The 21,734-nt window shown below is 38.4% G+C and overlaps 1 protein-coding gene and 1 non-coding gene across 2 annotated transcripts in view; both read right to left on the minus strand.

The window, feature by feature from the left end:
• Positions 1–21,734, minus strand: part of PLGRKT (plasminogen receptor with a C-terminal lysine) — a 66,189-nt gene that overhangs the window by 12,467 nt on the left and 31,988 nt on the right. The window lies entirely within an intron of this gene.
• Positions 2,146–2,252, minus strand: LOC122917852. The gene has a single exon (XR_006386480.1). It is a non-coding gene; the product is annotated as a U6 spliceosomal RNA (small nuclear RNA).

The raw sequence follows: 21,734 nt of genomic DNA on the forward strand, positions 1-21,734 counted from the left end.
CCTTCTCAATGCCATATCTAATTACCCAGAGAACTGGGAGGCATCACCACTTCCCAAATAATGACCCTGGTCTGCAGAGTTGACTGTCTAAACACTTCTTGAGATGTGGCTTCCCCTAGCCTGTGGCACAGACATGGGTTTGGGGCTCCAGGCCAAGAGCCCTTGGAGAGAATAAGTCCAGCCCTTGACTTTTTTTTTTTTTTGTAAGATTTTATTTATTAGAGAAGATGCATGCACACACTTGAGCACAAGTGGTGGTGAGGGCAGAGGGAACGGGAGAAATAGACCTCCCACTGAGCAGGGACCAGACAGGACTACACAAGGCTCCATCTCAGGACCATGAGATCATGACCTGAGCCAAAGGCAGCTGCTTAACCAGCTGAGCCACCCAGGCACCCCCAAGCCTATGGTTTTATAAGGAAAACAGTGTCTGCTCTAGACAAAGGCAGAATAAGAAGCTGAGAAAGTTCTGAAAGGCTGAGACCTGCTCCCCTTCTGTAAATGGGATACAAAGGAAAAAGGCAACTCCTAGGAACAAATGAGCATTGGAGACACTTCCAGAGAAGGTCCTTCAAATCCTCTGTTAATTTTCCCCCAGAGTTTCCTGCTTAGCCATCTCCTCTTGGTCTTCCAGTTCCTGGTGATATCATCACCTTGTAGTCTCCAACTACCGCTCCTTGCTGATGACTTCTGAATTCTAAATCTCCATTCTAGAACTCTTCTAGTGGTAGATACTATTTCCAACTGCCTTCTGGGCGTCTCCCCTGGGACACTGATAAGGAGGTCTTACCAAAATGTCCAGGCTCTTTCTTCTCTGCTGTCTTTGCTCCAGCCCAGACCATCATTATTCATCAACAAAAATATAGTATTATCACAGTCTGTATTCTCTGTTCCTGGTTTCTTCCTTAACCCATCCATTTTTTAATATTTCTCTCTTTATCTTTGTTTATATTTATATTCCTATCTTTAAATGATTCTTATATCACTTTCACTGGTTCTTTAATTCCTAGACATGACATAGTTTTTAAAAATCCTATTCTGGTTTGCCTCTTGGGCTTCATGTCTTGCCATCTTTTCCTAGACTCCAGCCACCATCCCTCACCTGCCCCAACCACATTTCTCTTTCCACACATTTTTGCTTATGGAAGGAGACGGACTTTGGGGTTGCATGGACGAGGTTCAAATTCTAGTTATGTCACTTACTTGCTATGTGATTATGTTAAGACCCCTAAATATCTTGACTCCAATTTCTCTGTCTTTAGGAGCAATATAGCTACTTACAGATTGTTTTCCTAAATAATGTGGCATATTGCAAGGGACAGGAGCACCACAGCCATTCCTGTGTGTTAGCCCCTTTGTCTTCCTTTTACCCTTTATCTCCTGTCCCTGTTGGAGTATTCTTTCACTTTCTTCACTCCCTCTTTCTGGGAGAGTTTCTCTGTTTTCCTGAGTTTGAAGTTCTTCTTTGCTGAAGACCCCCACCTCTCTTTCTGGAGCCCCATCTACTCACCGAGCAATGCTGCCAGCTGCAGCCATCCAACCTAGCATTCCTGGCACTATGCTGAATTCAACCTTCCCTGCACTTCAGGTACTCTTTTCCTCCTGACCAGCCTCTCTGCCAGGTCCTTGGATTCCTCAGAGGCTCTGGGATTCTTCCAGGGGAATGAAAATGTTGGTCTCATTTTCAGCTAACCCCTCTTCTTAATCCTGCAAGTATCTAATTCAGAAATTCCACCAACTTTTCTCTTGAAATCTCTCATTTTCTCCACCCTTGTCACCTCCCCTGGCATCCAAGTCCTTATTACCTCAGACCATGGCTACTGCAGTGGCCCTGCGATAGCCTTCTATGTCTAGCCTGTGGTCTAAGTCTGTTACCAAAAGCACTGTGGCCCAGAGGTTACTACTGTGCACTCTGGTGCATACTGCATGTGAAGCCGAGTTCCATCACTTGCAAGCTGTCTAGATTTTGGTGAGTTCTTGCACCTTTCTGTGCTTCAGTCTTCTCATCTGTAATGGACAAATGACAGTGCCTGCCTTTTTCATTTTTTTTTTTTTACTCTTTTTTTTAAAAATTTTTTCCCATTTATTTATTTTCAGAAAAACAGTATTCATTATTTTTTCACCACACCCAGTGCTCCATGCAAAAAAAATATGGAACGCTTCACGAATTTGCGTGTCATCCTTGCGCAGGGGCCATGCTAATCTTCTCTGTATCGTTCCAATTTTAGTATATGTGCTGCCGAAGCGAGCACTGCCTTTTTCATTTTTTCTTCAAGATTTTATCCATTTATTTGACAGAGATCACAAGTAGGCAGAGAGAGAGGAGGAAGCAGGCTCCCCGCTGAGCAGAAAGCCCCATGTGGGGCTCAATCCCAGGACCCTGGGATCATGACCTGAGCCGAAGGCGCCTTGACAGTACCTACCTTTTAAAGAGTTGTGTAAGGATTAAATGAGCAAATACATGTAGAGGTCTAGAGCACAGCTTTAATAAGGGTTAGATAAAAGTTAGTTGCTATTATTTGCCTAGAAAATAGATATAAAATTTTGAGATTGATTTTAAAAATATCAATTCTGCTCCTGTTGCTGCCCTGCTCAAAAACTTCTAAGGCTTCTCTTTTTGTGACATCACACGTAAATGCTTGCTCGGCTTTCCAGTTCTTCCAGACCAGGTGTGCCCTTAGAGAACCTCATTTTCTGCTGCAGCCCTTCCCAGCTTTGGTCAGCCTGGCCTCCTGCAGTTTTCTAGATGGGACTCCAGCCCTCTCTTCCCAGCCCTGTGACCTCAGGCAAGTCAGGATGTATCTAAGCTTCAGTTTTCTCATCTGTAAAATGGGCACAGTAACAGTACCTACCTCATGAGTTTTTTTCTTAGGAGACTAAAAAGAAATTATGTCTACAGAGCACCTTTTCTTTTCTTTTTCTTTCTTTCTTTCTTTCTTTCTTTCTTTCTTTCTTTCTTTCTTTCTTTTTTTTTTAAACATGCCTAGGGTGGTTGGAGGAAAGGAGGTTTGTATGGGAAGAGCAGTAGCAGCTCTACATTGTATCAGTCAGAAATACATTTCTATACATCTTGAAGCCTATAGGGAAGTAAAAATGTGTTTCAGAGGAAAGAGACAAAATCTCTACAGAAATGAACATATTATTCCCAAAAGCTAATGGCTATTGAGTCATTTACTTCCTGTAACAGTCTGCTGGGCAGATGCTAGTAACATCCCCATTTTTCCAGAAGAGGAAACTGGTAAGAATCATGAAGTAACTTGCAGTATGTATAGTTCTGTATGTTCTGAGTTTTCTTTTACCTTTTAGATAAACAAACCATAGCTCCAAAATTTAAAGGCACATACAAATGTGTAGAATGAGTGTTTGGCAAGGCTAGAGCTCTTTCTCTGGACTGTTAATTCAATGTTCTCAATAAAGCCTATCTTCCCTAATATTTATTTTCACATAATAAGTTATGCTGTTCATTTAGGAATAGAAAAATGTTTTATATAACCTATTTAATTCATAAGATGTTTATTTTATTATAAATGTAACTTACCCAGCAAAAATCAATAACTTCTATATAGAGAGAACTTTAAATGTTGTAATAGCTCATTACAAATGGAGTTAGAATCTTCCAGACATTAGCCTACCATTTTAATTTTTATCAGTTGATGAGAACAGGCCAAACAAACAAACAAAAAAAAAACACACACAAAAAAAAAAACACAACAGCAACAAAAATAAAGAAATGTTACGTTTTCAACAATATTAGGGAATCAGGTGTTCACATTTAAAAGCATTATCCAGGGGCGCCTGAGTGGCTCAGTGGGTTAAAGCCTCTGCCTTCAGCTCAGGTCATGATCCCAGGTCCTGGGATCGAACCCCACATTGGGCTCTCTGCTCAGCCGGAGGCCTGCTTCCTCCTCTCTCTCTGCCTGCCTCTCTGCCTATTTGTGATCTCTGTCTGTCAAATAAACAAATAAAATCTTTAAAAAAATATATAAAATAAAATAAAAGCATTATCCAAAGGACTAAAAATATACTCCTTTAAGCAAAAAAATTTGCATAAAGGATTTCTAACCATTTTAATAGACATTTGTATAAAAGTTATATACTGCTTTTACTCTGGTATACAGTATAATATGCTGTTGCCTTCATAATAGAATATAACAAACCAAAGTTGTTTGGTGGCTATTTATTTATAAATTTAGTTAGTTAGTGGTTATATACCCTTTTCCAAGAAGGTTTGCATTAGGCAACTTCTTTTTGTAAAGACACAGAATCATCATTAGGGGGGTGCCTGGGTGGCTCAGTGGATTAAGCTTCTGCTCTTGGCTCAGGTCATGATCCCAAGGTTCTGGGATCGAGCCCCACATCGGGCTCTCTGCTCATCTCTGCCTGTCTCTCTGCCTACTTGTGATCTCTGTCTGTCAAGTAAATAAATAATATCTTAATATCTTTAAAAAAAAAAAAAAAGAATCATCTTTAGGTCTCCTGTGCTGCTGAATGAGGGGTGCTGCTGGAGCTCACAAAATGGCTCTAGGCCTCTGCATTTGTCTTTTGTCTCCTCCCGTATCAAGCAGTTATTTCTCATTCGTGGTAGGGAATCCTCTTCTAAGTACCAGTCTCTCTGGGATTCCCTCTCTGTTCTTTGTCTTCCTCTCTTTCTTTCTCCATGATCTGTTGCTTGTAATTGTCTTAAGGGCAGTAAGGGAGCAAAGCTTGTTAGAACTGTGTATAAAATAAAAATACATGTATTCCTAATACATTCGTATGACTGAAAGTCAGGGGCCTCCTGTGGGTATGTTGCATGCATTTTAGAATATGGCTTTGTTATAGTTATTTGGTTCTTTTGTCTTTAAGTATTTCTTCTTACTTCCTCATCATGTTCCAGGTAAGAGGTTGTCAAATAGATAACTTCAGTCCAATGAGATGCCATTACAGTTAAAATAAAATGGGGAGTAATATTGTTTATACCTCTTATAATAATAGCCAGATAATTTGTGAAGTACTTATTTTCAGGAATTGAAACAAAGCAAAAGAGAAGTAAAACAAAAAGATAAAACTAAACCTCCCTGAACCCTCTTACACTGTTGGTGGGAATGCAAGCTGGTGCAACCACTCTGGAAAACAGCATGGAGGTTCCTCAAAATGTTGAAAATAGAACTACCCCATGACCCAGCAATTGCACTACTGGGTATTTACCCTAAAGATAAAACATAGTGATCCGAAGGGACATGTGCACCCGAATGTTTATAGCAGCAATGTCCACAATAGCCAAACTATGGAAAGAACCTAGATGTCCATCAACAGATGAATGGATAAAGAAGGTGTGGTATATATACACAATAGAATACTATGCAGCCATCAAAAGAAATGAATTCTTGCCATTTGCGACAACATGGATGGAACTAGAGCGTATCATGCTTAGCGAAATAAGTCAAGTGGAGAAAGACAACTATCATATGATCTCCCTGATATGAGGAAGTGGTGATGCAACATGGGGGCTTAAGTGGGTAGGAGAAGAATAAATGAAACAAGATGGGATTGGGAGGGAGACAAACCATAAGTGACTCTTAATCTCACAAAACAAACTGAGGATTGCTGGAGGAAGGGGGGTTGGGAGAAGGGGGGTGGGGTTATGGACATTGGGGAGGGTATGTGCTTTGGTGAGTGCTGTGAAGTGTGTAAACCTGGCGATTCACAGACCTGTACCCCTGGGGATAAAAATATATGTTTATAAAAAATAAAAAATTAAAAAAAAAGAGTTACAATGGTGTTGGGTATCTAGTGGTTTTACCTATAGTTATTGATTTATCAGAATACATTCTTCATAAAATTAAATACTGAACACATTAAAAAAATACTGCTTATTTTCCAAAAGCAATAAAGAGATGGAAACACTTGTGTTTTCAACCAAAAAAAAAAAAAAAAAAGAAACCTCCCTGAACACAACTATGACTATGTAGAATGTCCTTTGATTAGTTTCCCTTCTATCTTCTCAATGAGCTGTGCTTCTAATCTTACATTTTTATAACTTAAGAGAATCCTGAAACTGAAGGTTTTTATCCAATAAAAAGTACTTTCGTACTTTCATGTGGTTTTATTACATTCAGAAATGTTCTAAATCTAAAATAAGTCTTCCAAAATGCTTGAGGATGGAGAAATACAGAGCAAGAAAAAAAAAATACAGGTGATTAAAGGCTAAGTTGAGCAAAGGCCTTCACACCTGGTTGGCAGAAATTTTTAAAACTTTTTTTTGACAAGCTGATTCTGAAATTTCCTTAGAGGAGGAAATACAAAGCAAAATGGATGAACCTCAAAAATATTATTCTTACTGAAAGAAGCTGAACACGAAAGACAATGTATTCTATGACTCCATTTATGTGAGAGGTCCAGAAAAGGCAGAGCTATAGAGACAGAAAGTAGATTAGCAATTTTCTGGGTCTGATGTTGGGATCAAAGATTTGCTATAAATGAGCACAAAGCTATTTTTGGAGCTGATGGAAATGTTCTCAAACTAGATTATGATGATGGTTGCAGAACACTATAAAATGTACTTAAAATCATTGAATTGCAACCCTACAATGGATGGATTTTAAACTATGTAAATTATACCTCAATACAGTTGTTTAAAAAAGTAGAAATGGAGCATAGTACCCTTTCAGCATCAGTTGTGATAGGTAAGTAACAGCATGTGTCTATCTTCAATCATCATTAAAAACAAGGAAGATGTGTGGCTATATAGTTGCCTGACTAATATTTATTCCTGCATCTTTAAAAAGTCTTTTGTGTTCCACTCAATAATTGTTCAAAAATATCTGAACCACTTGGTATGGAATAGTTCTATTTAGATGCAAAGATGTTATAATTTTATAATAAAACATTCTATCTTTACATTTATTAAAGAGGAAAGGAAAGACTGTTCAGCATTATATCTGTTCTTCATAAATCATTATTTTTAAACTTCATACTCTATACAGTTTCTGTTCTCATACTAAAATACACCAAATTTTCCTTGCAGTTGCAAGAGGTGGGGAGACTTGTTTTTTTCCTCTAATAATGGTTCTATATTCTCTTCAAGTTTTCTTATCACTAATACTGTCACACACACACACCCGCAAATATTAGATGCTTACTTACCCTAAAGAGGTACAGTCTACACCACAGCAAATTTTTGGTTAAGCGGGTGAGTTTAAAACATTGCTAGAATATCAGCCCATCATCATTTTTACAATGACTTTGGGGAGCTTACTTTATATGATTGTTACATCTGGAAATTCTTTTATTTAGAAGAAAATATGTTTGTACAGTGGCTAAAATCAGAATCCAATTAATATCAGAAAGTTAATCTAGTGATATAATAATTACTAATAGGAAGAATTCATGGGTCAGGTCATCTCCAATTCTAATGAATTTTAAGCAGATCTTTAAATTAGAATTTTCTAATTTAAAACTGATTTCAACATAAAGACAAAAGTAGGCTATGGAAAGAAATCATTACTTAGTTTTCCATTTCTGGGAAATAATACTTCCAATATTCATGTTCACATGTGATCTTAAAAATAAAATGCCATCTCATTATTATAAGAAAATAACCACTAATTCCTGAAAGGGAAAAAAATTCTTATTTTTGCATTCTTTACTTTACTGATGTGTATGGGTCTAAGAGTTCTATGGAAAGGTGAGCCTGATCCAGTCATCGCCAATAAATCTTAGATCTGCTGCTTTTTAATCCCTCCAGTGACACTCATTCCTCTGCTAAATAAAAACCCATACTGAATAGCCACATATAGGGAGCAGTCACATTGGGAAATATAAACATAAGTGTAGAGTTTTATGCCATAAAATTTTCTTCTATAATCCTCCTGAATGTTTTTGCTTAATGAGAAAGAGGTACATTTTTTGTTAAGGCTGTTTACTCTCACTGACTTCTTTTTTTGAAAACTAAAGCCTAATTTGATAGTACTGATAAGCTAAGATAGGAAGTATTAAAATAATAGTGGCTTAGTATCAGCCCATAGTGGGTAGGGGGGAAAAAGTCACAGCAAAGATAGTGTGGTGGAAAGGGAAAGGCATGAGCTTTCATGAAAGATACTGGCATCTTTAGTAATGAATCTGGAAGAAGACAGCACTCCCTGTGTCAGATCAAATAGAAAATGAATTCCAGGTGAATCAAAGCTCTAAATGTACCAAATGAAATGGTAACTGTATTATAAGTAAAATTTGGAGATTGCTTGTATAACTTTAGAGAAGCAAAGACTTTTTTAAGGAAAGCAGGAAACATGAAGGAAGAGAGTAACAGATTTTATACATTAAAAACGAAAAATTCGGGGCACCTGGGTGGCTCAGTGGGTTAAGCCTCTGCCTTCGGCTCAGGTCATGATCTCAGGGTCCTGGGATCGAGCCCCACATCGGGCTCTCTGCTCAGCAGGATGCCTGCTTCCTCCTCTCTCTGCCTGCCTCTCTGCCTGCTTATGATCTCTCTCTGTCAAATAAATAAATAAAATCTTTAAAAAAAAAAACAACGAAAAATTCACTACTTCATACACATTAGGATGGCTGTCATTTAAAAAAAACACACAGAAAATAAGTGTTGACAAGAGGCAAGGATGTGAAGAAACTAGAATTGCTGTTGGGAATATAAAATGGTGCAGCTGCTATGGAAAATGGTATAAAGATTTCTCAAAAAAAAAATTTAAACATAACATTACCATATGACCCAGTGATTCCATTTCTGGTTAGAGTCCCAAAAGCAATGAAAGTAGGGACTGGGGTAGATATTTGTACACCCCTACTCACAACAGCATTATTTACAATAGCCAAAAGGTGGGAGCAACCCAAATGTCTGTTGAAAACTGAATGAATACACAAAATGTGGCACATATATACTATGGAATATTATTCAGCTTTAAAAAGGAAGGAAATTCTAACACATAGTACAACATAGATGAAACTTGAGGACACTATGCTACATGAAATTACCCAAGCACAAAACTGCAAATATAAGATTTCACTTATATGAGCTACCTATAATAGTCAAATTCATAGCGATAGAAAGTAGAATGGTCGTTCCTGGGGGGCTGGGAGAAGAGCAGAGTGGAGTTAGATGGTAGAGAGTTTTAGTTGAGGAAGATGAAAATGTTCTGGAGAGAGGTGGTGGTGATGATTGCACAATCGAGAGGCACGATGGAGAGTCAAGAGCATGGGCCCTGCAATCAGACTGCTTGTACGGGAGACATTCTTCCCTTGGGCAAGTCCCTTAATCTCTCTGTGTACCTCAGTTTCTTCACCTGTAAAATTTGGAAAATATAGTAACTACCTCATGAGGTTGTTTTGAGGACTTCATTATGAATGAGAATAGCAATAGAAATAATTCAACCCTATGGTTGAATTTGGAAATGTCGATTAAAATTTAAAATGCATCTACCCTTTGGGGTACCTGGGTGTCTCAGTCAGTTGAGTGTCCAACTCTTGATTTTGGCTCAGATCATGATCTCAGGATTGTGAAACTGAGCCCTGCACCAGGCTCCCCACTCAGCTGGGAGTCTACTTGTCTCCCTCTTCCACTGCCCCTAGTCCCACTCGTGCATTCTCTCTTTCTCTCCCCCCACCTCTAAAATAAATAAATCTTTTTTAAAAATGCACATACCTTTTGGTCTAGCAATTCCACTTTTGAGAAGTAGCATTACTTAATAAAAACTAGTTATTATTTCTGTTCTTGTCATCATCTGTATCAACATCATCATTACTTTCCCTATGAAGATACATCTTCTGGTGTGAAAAAACCTATAAGATATATTGTTAAATGGAAAGAAACAAGGCATAGAAGAATGTATAACATGCTACCACTGCATGCACACACACACACACACACACACACACATATGTGTTCATAGTCATATATACCTGACTCTGTGGACTGCCTTTGGAAACTTTTTGAGAAACTACTAACAGTGATTACATCTGAGGAGATAAACTAGATGGCTGGGGACAGGGGTGGAAGGAAGTTTTCACTATATACTCTCTCCTTATTTCAGAATTTTGTATCATGTGCACATGTTAACTTATTCAAACCTAATTTTTATAAAGAAAGAAAAATATAGCCCCCAAGCTCCATTTCAGACCGAATCTGAACTTGAGCTGTCTGGAAAGCTAGATACTTGTTTTCATGCCCAACAAGAGGGCAGTGGATAAGTGGGTAATAGAATATTCATATAATGAAATATTCTGCAGCCTTAACAATGACTGCCCACATTGTAAAGGCTATCCACAACACTGGAAAATGCAGGCACAGTGTCAAATTTAAAAAGCATGATACAGAATTTTATATAGAGTATGATAGCAATTAGGTTAACTTAAAATGTAGCACAGAGGGTCGCCTGGGTGGCTCAGTGGGTTGGGCCTCTGCCTTTGGCTCAGGTCATGATCCCCAGGGTCCTGGGCCTACTTGAGATCTCTGTCAAATAAATAAATAAAATCTTTAAAAAAAAGATTTTATCCATTTATTGGATAGAGAGAGATCACAAGTAGTCAGAGAGGCAGGCAGAGAGAGAAGGGGAAGCAGGCTCCCCGCTGAGCAGAGAGCCTGATGCGGGGCTCGATCCCAGGACCCTGAGACCATGACCTGAGCCGAAGGCAGAGACTTAACCCACTGAGCCAACCCAGGCGCCCCTATATGGATAAAATCTTTTAAAAAAAAATGTAGCACATTTCATGTCTTTGGTATTTTGATAGGGATTGTACTGAATCTGTAAACAGGTTTGAGTGATTTGGACATTTTTAACAATATTAATTCTTCCAATCCATTAGCATAGTATATCTTTCCATTTATTTTATGTTATCTTCAATTTCTTTCATCCAGGTCTTTAGCACATAGGTTTTACCTCCTTGGTTGTTTAAATTAAATTTAAATTAAATTAGGGTGCCTGGGTGGCTCAGTGGGTTAAGCCACTGCCTTCGGCTCAGGTCATGATCTCAGGGTCCTGGGATCGAGTCCCGCATCGGGCTCTCTGCTCAGCGGGGAGCCTGCTTCCTCCTCTCTCTCTGCCTTCCTCTCTGCCTACTTGTGATCTCTCTCTGTCAAATAAATAAATAAATAAAAATCTTAAAAAAAAAATTTAAATTAAATTAAATAAATTAAATTTATTCCTAGGTATCTTACTCTTTCTGATGTAATTGTAAATGGGATTGTTTTCTTAATTTCTCCTTCTGATAGTTTATTATTAGTGTATAGAAATGCAACAAATTCTGTATATTAATTTTGTATCCTACAACTTTACTGAATTTATTTCTTCTAATAGGTTAAGGGTAGAGTCTTAGGGGTTTTTTTAGTTTTTTTTTTTAAATATATAGTGTCATGTCATCTGCAAATAGTGACAGTTTTACTTTTTCCTTTCCAATTTGGATGTGTTTTATTGTTTTTCCTTGCCTAATTGTTGTGGCTAGGACTTCTAATACTATGTTGAATAAAAGTGGCAAGAATGCTTGTCATCCTTGTCTTCTTCCTGATCTTAAAGAAAAAGCTGATAGCTTTTCATTGTTGAGTTTGATATTAGCTGTGCATTGGTCATATGTGGCCTTTATTATGTTGAAGTAAATTTCATCTGTACCCATTTTGTAGAGAGTTTTTATCATAAATGTATATTGAGTTTTATTAGTTTATTAATTTATTTTGTTTATTTTATAATGAAAGAATTATACTAAATGGAAAAACAGAAGTATGGATTACTGGGTAGTAAGATTATGGACTTTTTTTTTTCTTTATGGTTATCTATATAAAAATAAACTAGTAACATTTAAAAAAAATACATCCATAATGGTGTCTGGAAAACAAGGAAGGGTGCCATCAACAAACAAGAAATTTTGAGGAATTTCTGAAAGAGAAGTGTGCAGATGGGATCAGAATGATGGTAGAACCAGAATAGAAGAAACTACAACCTAAAACAGACTCAGGGGAGGACATTTCTACCTATAAGAATGCTGGAAAAGCTTCAAGCTTGGGGAATTAATTAATAACTACCTATAAATGTAACTATAAAGGTTATCCATACCCTCTAAAACAGAGAGAGAAGTGGCAGTGTTTGCCCCTAGTCAAATTTTCTCCAAAGTGTAAAATTTCCTGGAGGAAGCTCCTTTTCTTGGGGATTGGATCAGAGATAGAAGAGATGTTATTGAGGCAATTATGGACTTCAGTAACAGACAGACAAGGAAGACATTTTGTATTTTTTTATTTTATTTTATTTTATTTATTTTTTTTAAAGATTTTATTTATTTACTTGACAGAGAAAGATTACAAGTAGGCAGAGAGGCAGGCAGAGAGAGAGAGGAGGAAGCAGGCTCCCTGCTGAGCAGAGAGCCCGATGCGGGACTCGATCCCAGGACCCTGAGATCATGACCTGAGCCGAAGGCAGTGGCTTAACCCACTGAGCCACCCAGGCGCCCCGGAAGACATTTTTTAAAAAGTCGGTTCATTCAGTCTGGAGTATGACACCATGCTCCATCCCAAAGCAGTTGTGGGGTTCTTAAGCCTGCTCCTTGCTCAGCCACCCTAAAGAGCAGCTCTTGTGTTGGCACGTGTCATCCATTCTACGAAGCCCACAGACTCAGAGGAAATTCATGCTAACTGATCAACTTACTTCTTCATCGCATATATGAACAAGCAACTAAGGGCTACCCCGGACAGGTGAGAGCAATCGAGAACATTAACAGAGAGAGACCAAGGTACAGAAAGAAAATACCTGGAATCTGAAGTTGAGGTAATATGAGACACAGAAAAACTGTAGTCTATGTGATTAGAAACTTCTTTCTCTGTTCCTGGATGTGTCTACAAGGGAAACTGCTGCATGGTTTCTCTAGCTGGCTTTTAGGTCCCACTGGGGTAAACTACAGAGAGTGTGAGAGCATTGCACGTGATATCAGTCAGTCCTACAGTTATAATGTTGAACAAAAGGAGGCAGACACAGAACAGTACAAACCATAGGATTCCAGTGACACAAAGATCAAAATCAGATTCAAAACTAATCTATGCTGTAGGAAGTCAGGATCATGACTGTCCTCAAAGGGGGAGGGGCAAGTGGCTGCAAGAGGTCATAGGCTGTGAAAACTGAGTGAACTGCACACTTCAACAGTGATGGAAGCTCTACAAATAAGCAAGAAGCTGTAGCAGTTCAGAACCTTTTATACATTAGACAATATAGCATTAGAATATATAAATCAAAAGTGTTGGGAAAAGCAAAGACAATTTTACAAATTATAAATAATAATGGTAGGATTTAACCAACTCTTTCAGAAATTGATAGCTCTGATAGAAAAATGTAGAAATATTGAGGATTTGAGCAATTAAATTAACAAGTTAATTATGTGTGTATGTGTATAACCCAATAAACATAGAAAAATATTCTTTGTAAATATTCAGGGAACATTGTGTTTACCACAATAAAATACCTTAATAAATTCCCAAGGCAGAAATCTCATAGACCATTTTTTAAAATCATAGTGCCATAAAAGTAGGATGGAAAACAAGTATCTATAAGAATTTAAGAAAATAAATTGGAAAATAACTAATTTTTTTAAATTGGAAAATAACTAAAATCAACAAGATAATTTAAGCAGGATGGCTGAATATAAGGTCATATAAGGTCAACATACAAAATTTTAAAAAATTTCTATATGGCCAGAAACCATTAAAAAAACTATTCATAATATTATAAATACTATATAATACCCAGGAATAAGTGAATTTCATTTGTTGTGAAAATTACTTAGAGGGAAAATATAACACAAAAGTCAGTTTTGAAAATTGTCTTACCTGCCAGACATCCAGAGTTACTTAGAGGTGTACTATACATTATGGTAGCAACCAGCAATATGTTTGTATTTAACTTGAAATTAATTAAAATTAAATAAAATTAAATAAAATAAAATTAAATAAAATTAAATAAAACTGAGATTCAGTTTCTCAGATACACTGGTCATACTTCAAGTGCTCAACATGTAGAGTTATGTATGTGTCTGATACACACACACTCACACATCTACCGTATATCATGTAAATACATATAAAATACTTTCCCTCAGCCTATCACACATATATAGATGCATGGAGGTAGCTATGTCTCTATCTCTGTCTCCACATCTGTATCTATGTATTTGTATCTGTATCATCCGTCATGTCTGAAAAACCTGCTGACCAGGTCCTTCCCATACAACCTTGCAGTTATGAGCACGTCTGGGGTATCAGCAAAGTGACTGGTGTGGCCAGAGTAGAGTGAGCAAGGGAAAGAGTAGTAGAAGACAAGGTCAGAGAAGTTGTGGTAAAGGGACAGATCACTAAGGGCAGTGCTTCACAAGTCTCAGTATGCATGTCATTGAACTGAGAAATTTGTTAAGAGCAGGTTCTGATTCAGTAGCACTAGAAGGACACATAATTTTCTTTCTTTCTTTCTCTGTTCTTCCTTCCTTCTCCCTTTCTCTCTTTCTTTCTTTGTTTACAGAGAGAGAAAGCAAGAGCAGGGGGAGGGACAAAAGGAGAAGGAGAGGGAATCTCAGTCATCTCAGCGCTGAGCACAGAGCCCAATGCAGGGCACAGTCCACAACTGAAGACAATAACCTGAGCCAAAAATCAAGCGTCAGATGCTTCACTGACTAAGCCATCCAGGCGCCCCTATAATTCTTTTTTTGTAATGCACTCCATTGTCAGTGCTTTTAAAGAACAGATCACAATTGAGTACAAAGTCTTATAGGCCCTTGCTGGAACTGTAGCATTTACTCTGAGGAAGATGGGAAGCTGCTGGAGGATTGCGAACAGGAATTTGTGTGAATTGGCATTTTAGCAGGATCAGTCTCGCTTTTAATGATATCTTGTATTTAATAAGAGATTAGCATGTATATTTACCACTCATAGAAGCAATTATCATATAGATACAGAACCAATCCAAATATCCATGAGCAGTAGAATAGATGAATAAATCATGGTTTTATATAATGGAAAAATGCTTGGAAAAAAATGAATTATTGCTACAAGCAACAATGTGAAAAAACAATGTGGACATAATACTGAATGAATCACAAGACACAAAAGACTACATACCGCATGATCCGATACATAGGAAGCATTAACATGGGCAAAACTAATTTATGAGGGAAAGTTCTGGATAACTTTTGTCTTTAACAGTGGGAGAGAGAGTCAGGAGGAAGCCTCCTGGGGCTAGAAATGTTCTATATATTGATCTGGGTGGTAATTATGCAGGCATAAACATATGTAGAAATTTTTTTATCTGTACACTTAAGATTTGTGCACTTTACTATGTTTGTAATATATTTCAACATAAGAAGAAAATAAGACGTTGTAGGGGAGCAATTAGGAGGCTGCAGCACAAATCCAGGCAAAAGATGGGGGTTTGGAGGAAAGTGATAGCAATGGAAGTGGTGAAAAGTGGTTGGATTCAGGAAATGGTTGGAATTTAGAGCTGAAAGTGATTTTCTGATGGACTGGATAACAGGGTGTGAGAGAAAGGGAAGACTAAGAGGTAATCCTTGCTTTGTGGCTTGAGCACGGCATGGTGGTGCCACTTACGGGGAAAACCTCCAGGACAGGCAGATTTGATGGATAAGAATGGGACCCAGTGGGGTGAGAACAAGGAATTGTAGTTTTCACATATTAGCTTGGGGTGTTTATGGATATCTAGGTAGATATGTCAAGTAGACAGTATGATAAGTCTGGGGTAGAAATATAAATTTGAAGTCATCAGTTACATAGGTGGTATTTGAAATTATGAGATTGGACAAGATTCCCTATGAAATGAGTGCAGATGGAGAAGAGAAGATAAGTTCAGAGGGACGCCTGGGTGGCCCAGTTGGTTAAGCATCTGCCTTGAGTTCAGGACATGATCCCAGAGTCCTGGGTTTGAGTCCCCACATTGGGCTCCTTGCTCAGCAGGGAGCCTGCCCCCCCACCCACCTTGTGCTCTTTCTCCCCCTCACACTCTCTCAGATAAATTTTTTTAAAAAGGTAGGGGGAGAGTTGTTGAGAAATTGAGACAAGGGCTGAGAGATTAATTCTGTTAACTAGTAAACATAGAAACCATGCCTATCATATAGTAATCACTCAAATATCACTGGCTATATGGAGAAATATAATGGGGAATAAACGTTAAAGCCAATATGAACTCACTGTTCTTGGCAAGAGATACTTTTGCAGTGAAGAAAATAAAAATTCTTCAGAAATGAGCTCAGTCTTCCATTCTTTTTCCCTAACCCTTGAGGTTTTGGCTTAAAATAAGCAAGTTCCCAGACGTAGGGATCTAGCCTAGCCTTCAGTCATGATGGTCCTCCAGATCAGAGAGAAACGAAGTGTTTTCTTGGTCTGTTTTGCAGACTGCCCAAACTTGCAAGGGAATATTGCTCTTCTGGGAAACAGAACAGCCACTTATTCAACCTCCCTGTCCTTCAGTTTCCTCGTATACAGAGGGAAGTAATAGTAGTAGCCATGTCATAGTGTGTAACAAGGATTATAAGGGTTAATGTGTACAAAGAGTAGAACAGTACTTGGCACATAGAAAATGCTAACTAAGCATTAGATATTTGTTATCTTATCATTCTAATATTAGTGTCCTCCAGTTGAAGCCCACAGGAACATACCTAGAGTCAAAAAAGTAGTCTTCAGGGACTCCTGGGTGGCTCAGTTGGTTGGGTGGCTGCCTTCGGCTCAGGTCATGATCCCATTGTCCTGGGATTGAGTCCCACATAGGGCTCCTTGCTCGGCAGGGAGCCTGCTTCTCCCTCTGCCTCTGCCTGCCTCTCTGTCTGCCTGTGCTCGCTCACTCTCTCTCTCTCTGTCTCTGACAAATAGATAAATAAAATCTTAAAAAAAAAAAAAAAAGTAGTCTTCATCAACTTGTTGCACCAAAGGAGACACACACCATGGGAGCCATGGGGTGTCTCAGAAAGAGGATATTAGAGGAGGTTTATAGAATATGGACATGTGTTAGATAATTTGGGAGAAAGTTCAAAGATCATCTGGATTGGATGCTGTCAGAAAGTGGGAATAATTCCATGATTGGATATTTTAAGTCTTATGTAGAGAGTGGGAGGAACTAATAAGCAGCTGTAAGGGGTAAATAGTAAATAGTAAAGAAGCAGCAGCACTCATATTAGTCAGCATGGGGGGTGCTTAGTCATTTCTGTAGCTTGGACAATGTTCACATCTTTGTCTGTGTTCTGACCTGATTATAGAGCAGTCTATGGTGGTGATCTGTGAAATAGTTTATGTTCCACAGGAGCACACTGCGGCCTGACAGTACCAGGTCTGGGCTGTCAGGGGTACCATTTTTCTTTCTCAGTCTGTACAAACTGACATGTGCTTTGAGACGCGTGATTAAAAGACTCTGGGAAGTTTCCTCTGACAGCATCTGAGTAATGAGTCGTCAAGGAGAACCTGGGGAGATGGCCAGAGAAGTAAATTCCGAATATTTAGACCTAGGTGTACGCATCACCTCTGCTTTACAGATGGTACACTCCCTGAAAGCACCCAGAAAGGGACAAAAACTTAGGGGGTCACCCAAAGAGATAAAATCAGAAGTAACAGGAGTTTGCTTCTGGCTCGTGGAGGAAAGAGAGTCTGGCATGCACTCCAGAGTAAGATGACATTGTCCTTGGTGACCTAAAGCCATTACAAACATGAAATGGAGGAAATAGCTTCACAGATGAAACTGACCTTCTCTGAAGGACAGGGTCCCTAGAAACTCCCAGCTAGAATGCACATCAGGAAAATTAAACTGTCAAAGAGAACTATCAAGGAGGAGTGAGGAGCAAGGGTAAGGTTTCCAGGGGGCTGAAGTGTAAAATACTCAGGAGGGTTGGTGTCATGGGGCCAGAAGCACTAAGAAGATAACTTTTGAATCAGATATTCATTGAAAAAATCTAGTAGCATCAGAAGAAACCAATACAGGGTGTCTAGAAGGTTCTGGAACCTTGCTACTAGCCCTCATCTGCCTCAGGCTAGGAGGTTTTTGATTTACAATCTCAGCAGCTGCCCACACTGTACCTAGTTAAGGCCTTGTTTATATTTTGCTTGCCTTTCTCCATATAAAATTAATCTGTAAAACCATGGGACTGCTAAGGGAAGATCAGGGCATGTTGACAGAATGATCAAGGCGGCCTGATGCTGGACCAGTTTCAGAATCTGGAAAGGCCAAACAGAGTGGCTTCAGGCAGAAATTCAAAGAGGCAGGCTGTGACCCCTGAAGACCCTTCCTACTTGGGTTTTCTCCCACAGGGTCAAGAGCAGAATGTGAATACTGGCACACCATCTTCACCTTTCTTCTACAGGGTATATTCTTGGTGGCATTCTATAGTTCACCATGTGAAGTTGGGGTTTGTGAGTTTGGACCCAGGGAGATCCAGACTCTGAACTCACGCTTCTTTGGGTATTAGCTCTCTGACATAGACATGGGACTCTACACTGCAGTTTCCCCAATCCATAAAATGCAGCCATTTTATGGCTCTTGTGAGATAAAACTTATAAAAAGGCAAGCCCAGGTGCTAGAAACAAAGGACAGTGATGGCCAGTCAAACCTACATCTATGCTGCCTTCCATATATCATGTCAAGTGGGAACATTCTAGGAGAGAACTGTTTAAATAACTTTGAAATTAAAGAAAGACTAAATATTTTTTTAAAAATGTACCGACTATCATAATGCTTAACTGTCAGAAAATTGTTACAAAGGAGATATTTGTTCTTTTGCCCTATTAGGTCTCCTCATCCTAAACATCAAAGTAGCACAATTTTCTAAGAACAGCAATTAAAGGATATACAACACATACCAATAGCCAGAAAAATACTTTGCTGAATTTATATTGCCCCGAAAAGACCTTGAAATTTGGCTTTCAATGATTAAATGTTTGTGTGTGCTTAAAGTTTATCTATAGTCATTGATTTAGGGCAACTTTTTATGATGCAATACAGTATTGATTTGTACAAAATCAAAATAAGATTACTTATCCTTGAAGCAATTGCAATTTAGGACATTTGGTTACTCAGAGTAAAACAGAAAACAACCAAGATGTCCAGAAACACTGCCTGGGGGAAAAGGGCTAAGATAACAGAAGGAAGTCATACCCAACTACAGTACTAATTTTATCTAGATTATCACCGTATTTTTCATGAGGGTAGCACACTTTGGGTTGTCAGAAAATTCCACAAAAGTAGTTTGTCATATGTAATGAGCTGTGCTGTTGGGTACAAAGATGATGTCACACAGGGGAGGGTGCAGAGCAAGAAAATAGGGGAGACAAAATACATTTATCAGTTTTTAACACAGTCACTGAGGAAAGAACCCAAAACTAATGGCTCAGATGTAAAGAAATGAAGAAAAAAGGAGAAATAATTGAAAGTAATAGAACTGAATGAAACTTCCAATAGGAGAAGTTTTTTTTTTTTTTTTTTTTTAATTTATTTGACAGAGATCACAAGTAGGCAGAGAGGCAGGCAGAGAGAGAGAGGAAGGAAAGCAGGCTCCCCGCTGAGCAGAGAGCCCAATGCAGGGCTCGATCCCAGGACCCTGGGATCGTGACCTGAACTGAAAGCAGAGGCCTTAACCCACTGAGCCACCCAGGTGCCCTGAGAAGCTTCTTTGAAGTAAGCTTTCCTTTAGAAAAAGGAACCACATACTAGATGCTGCAGACAAAATTCACTCTGAGCTCCCTCTAGCATTAACTTAAACCTGTTTTTATTTTTTTTTAAGATTTTATTTATTTATTTGACAGAGAGAGATCACAAGTAGGCACAGAGGCAGGCAGAGAGAGAGAGAGAGGGAAGCAGGCTCTGCTTTGAATAAAATTCACGCGTCTCAAAGCACATGTCAGTTTGTACAGACTGAGAAAGAAAAATGGTACCCCTGACAGCCCAGGAAAAATATAGCCCCCAAGCTCCATTTCAGACCGAATCTGAACTTGAGCTGTCTGGAAAGCTAGATACTTGTTTTCATGCCCAACAAGAGGGCAGTGGATAAGTGGGTAATAGAATATTCATATAATGAAATATTCTGCAGCCTTAACAATGACTGCCCACATTGTAAAGGCTATCCACAACACTGGAAAATGCAGGCACAGTGTCAAATTTAAAAAGCATGATACAGAATTTTATATAGAGTATGATAGCAATTAGGTTAACTTAAAATGTAGCACAGAGGGTCGCCTGGGTGGCTCAGTGGGTTGGGCCTCTGCCTTTGGCTCAGGTCATGATCCCCAGGGTCCTGGGCCTACTTGAGATCTCTGTCAAATAAATAAATAAAATCTTTAAAAAAAAGATTTTATCCATTTATTGGATAGAGAGAGATCACAAGTAGTCAGAGAGGCAGGCAGAGAGAGAAGGGGAAGCAGGCTCCCCGCTGAGCAGAGAGCCTGATGCGGGGCTCGATCCCAGGACCCTGAGACCATGACCTGAGCCGAAGGCAGAGACTTAACCCACTGAGCCAACCCAGGCGCCCCTATATGGATAAAATCTTTTAAAAAAAAATGTAGCACATTTCATGTCTTTGGTATTTTGATAGGGATTGTACTGAATCTGTAAACAGGTTTGAGTGATTTGGACATTTTTAACAATATTAATTCTTCCAATCCATTAGCATAGTATATCTTTCCATTTATTTTATGTTATCTTCAATTTCTTTCATCCAGGTCTTTAGCACATAGGTTTTACCTCCTTGGTTGTTTAAATTAAATTTAAATTAAATTAGGGTGCCTGGGTGGCTCAGTGGGTTAAGCCACTGCCTTCGGCTCAGGTCATGATCTCAGGGTCCTGGGATCGAGTCCCGCATCGGGCTCTCTGCTCAGCGGGGAGCCTGCTTCCTCCTCTCTCTCTGCCTTCCTCTCTGCCTACTTGTGATCTCTCTCTGTCAAATAAATAAATAAATAAAAATCTTAAAAAAAAAAAATTTAAATTAAATTAAATAAATTAAATTTATTCCTAGGTATCTTACTCTTTCTGATGTAATTGTAAATGGGATTGTTTTCTTAATTTCTCCTTCTGATAGTTTATTATTAGTGTATAGAAATGCAACAAATTCTGTATATTAATTTTGTATCCTACAACTTTACTGAATTTATTTCTTCTAATAGGTTAAGGGTAGAGTCTTAGGGGTTTTTTTAGTTTTTTTTTTTAAATATATAGTGTCATGTCATCTGCAAATAGTGACAGTTTTACTTTTTCCTTTCCAATTTGGATGTGTTTTATTGTTTTTCCTTGCCTAATTGTTGTGGCTAGGACTTCTAATACTATGTTGAATAAAAGTGGCAAGAATGCTTGTCATCCTTGTCTTCTTCCTGATCTTAAAGAAAAAGCTGATAGCTTTTCATTGTTGAGTTTGATATTAGCTGTGCATTGGTCATATGTGGCCTTTATTATGTTGAAGTAAATTTCATCTGTACCCATTTTGTAGAGAGTTTTTATCATAAATGTATATTGAGTTTTATTAGTTTATTAATTTATTTTGTTTATTTTATAATGAAAGAATTATACTAAATGGAAAAACAGAAGTATGGATTACTGGGTAGTAAGATTATGGACTTTTTTTTTTCTTTATGGTTATCTATATAAAAATAAACTAGTAACATTTAAAAAAAATACATCCATAATGGTGTCTGGAAAACAAGGAAGGGTGCCATCAACAAACAAGAAATTTTGAGGAATTTCTGAAAGAGAAGTGTGCAGATGGGATCAGAATGATGGTAGAACCAGAATAGAAGAAAC

This window comes from Neovison vison, chromosome 9 (genome assembly GCF_020171115.1).
Source record: "Neovison vison isolate M4711 chromosome 9, ASM_NN_V1, whole genome shotgun sequence".
Classification (NCBI taxonomy): Eukaryota; Metazoa; Chordata; class Mammalia; order Carnivora; family Mustelidae; genus Neogale; species Neogale vison.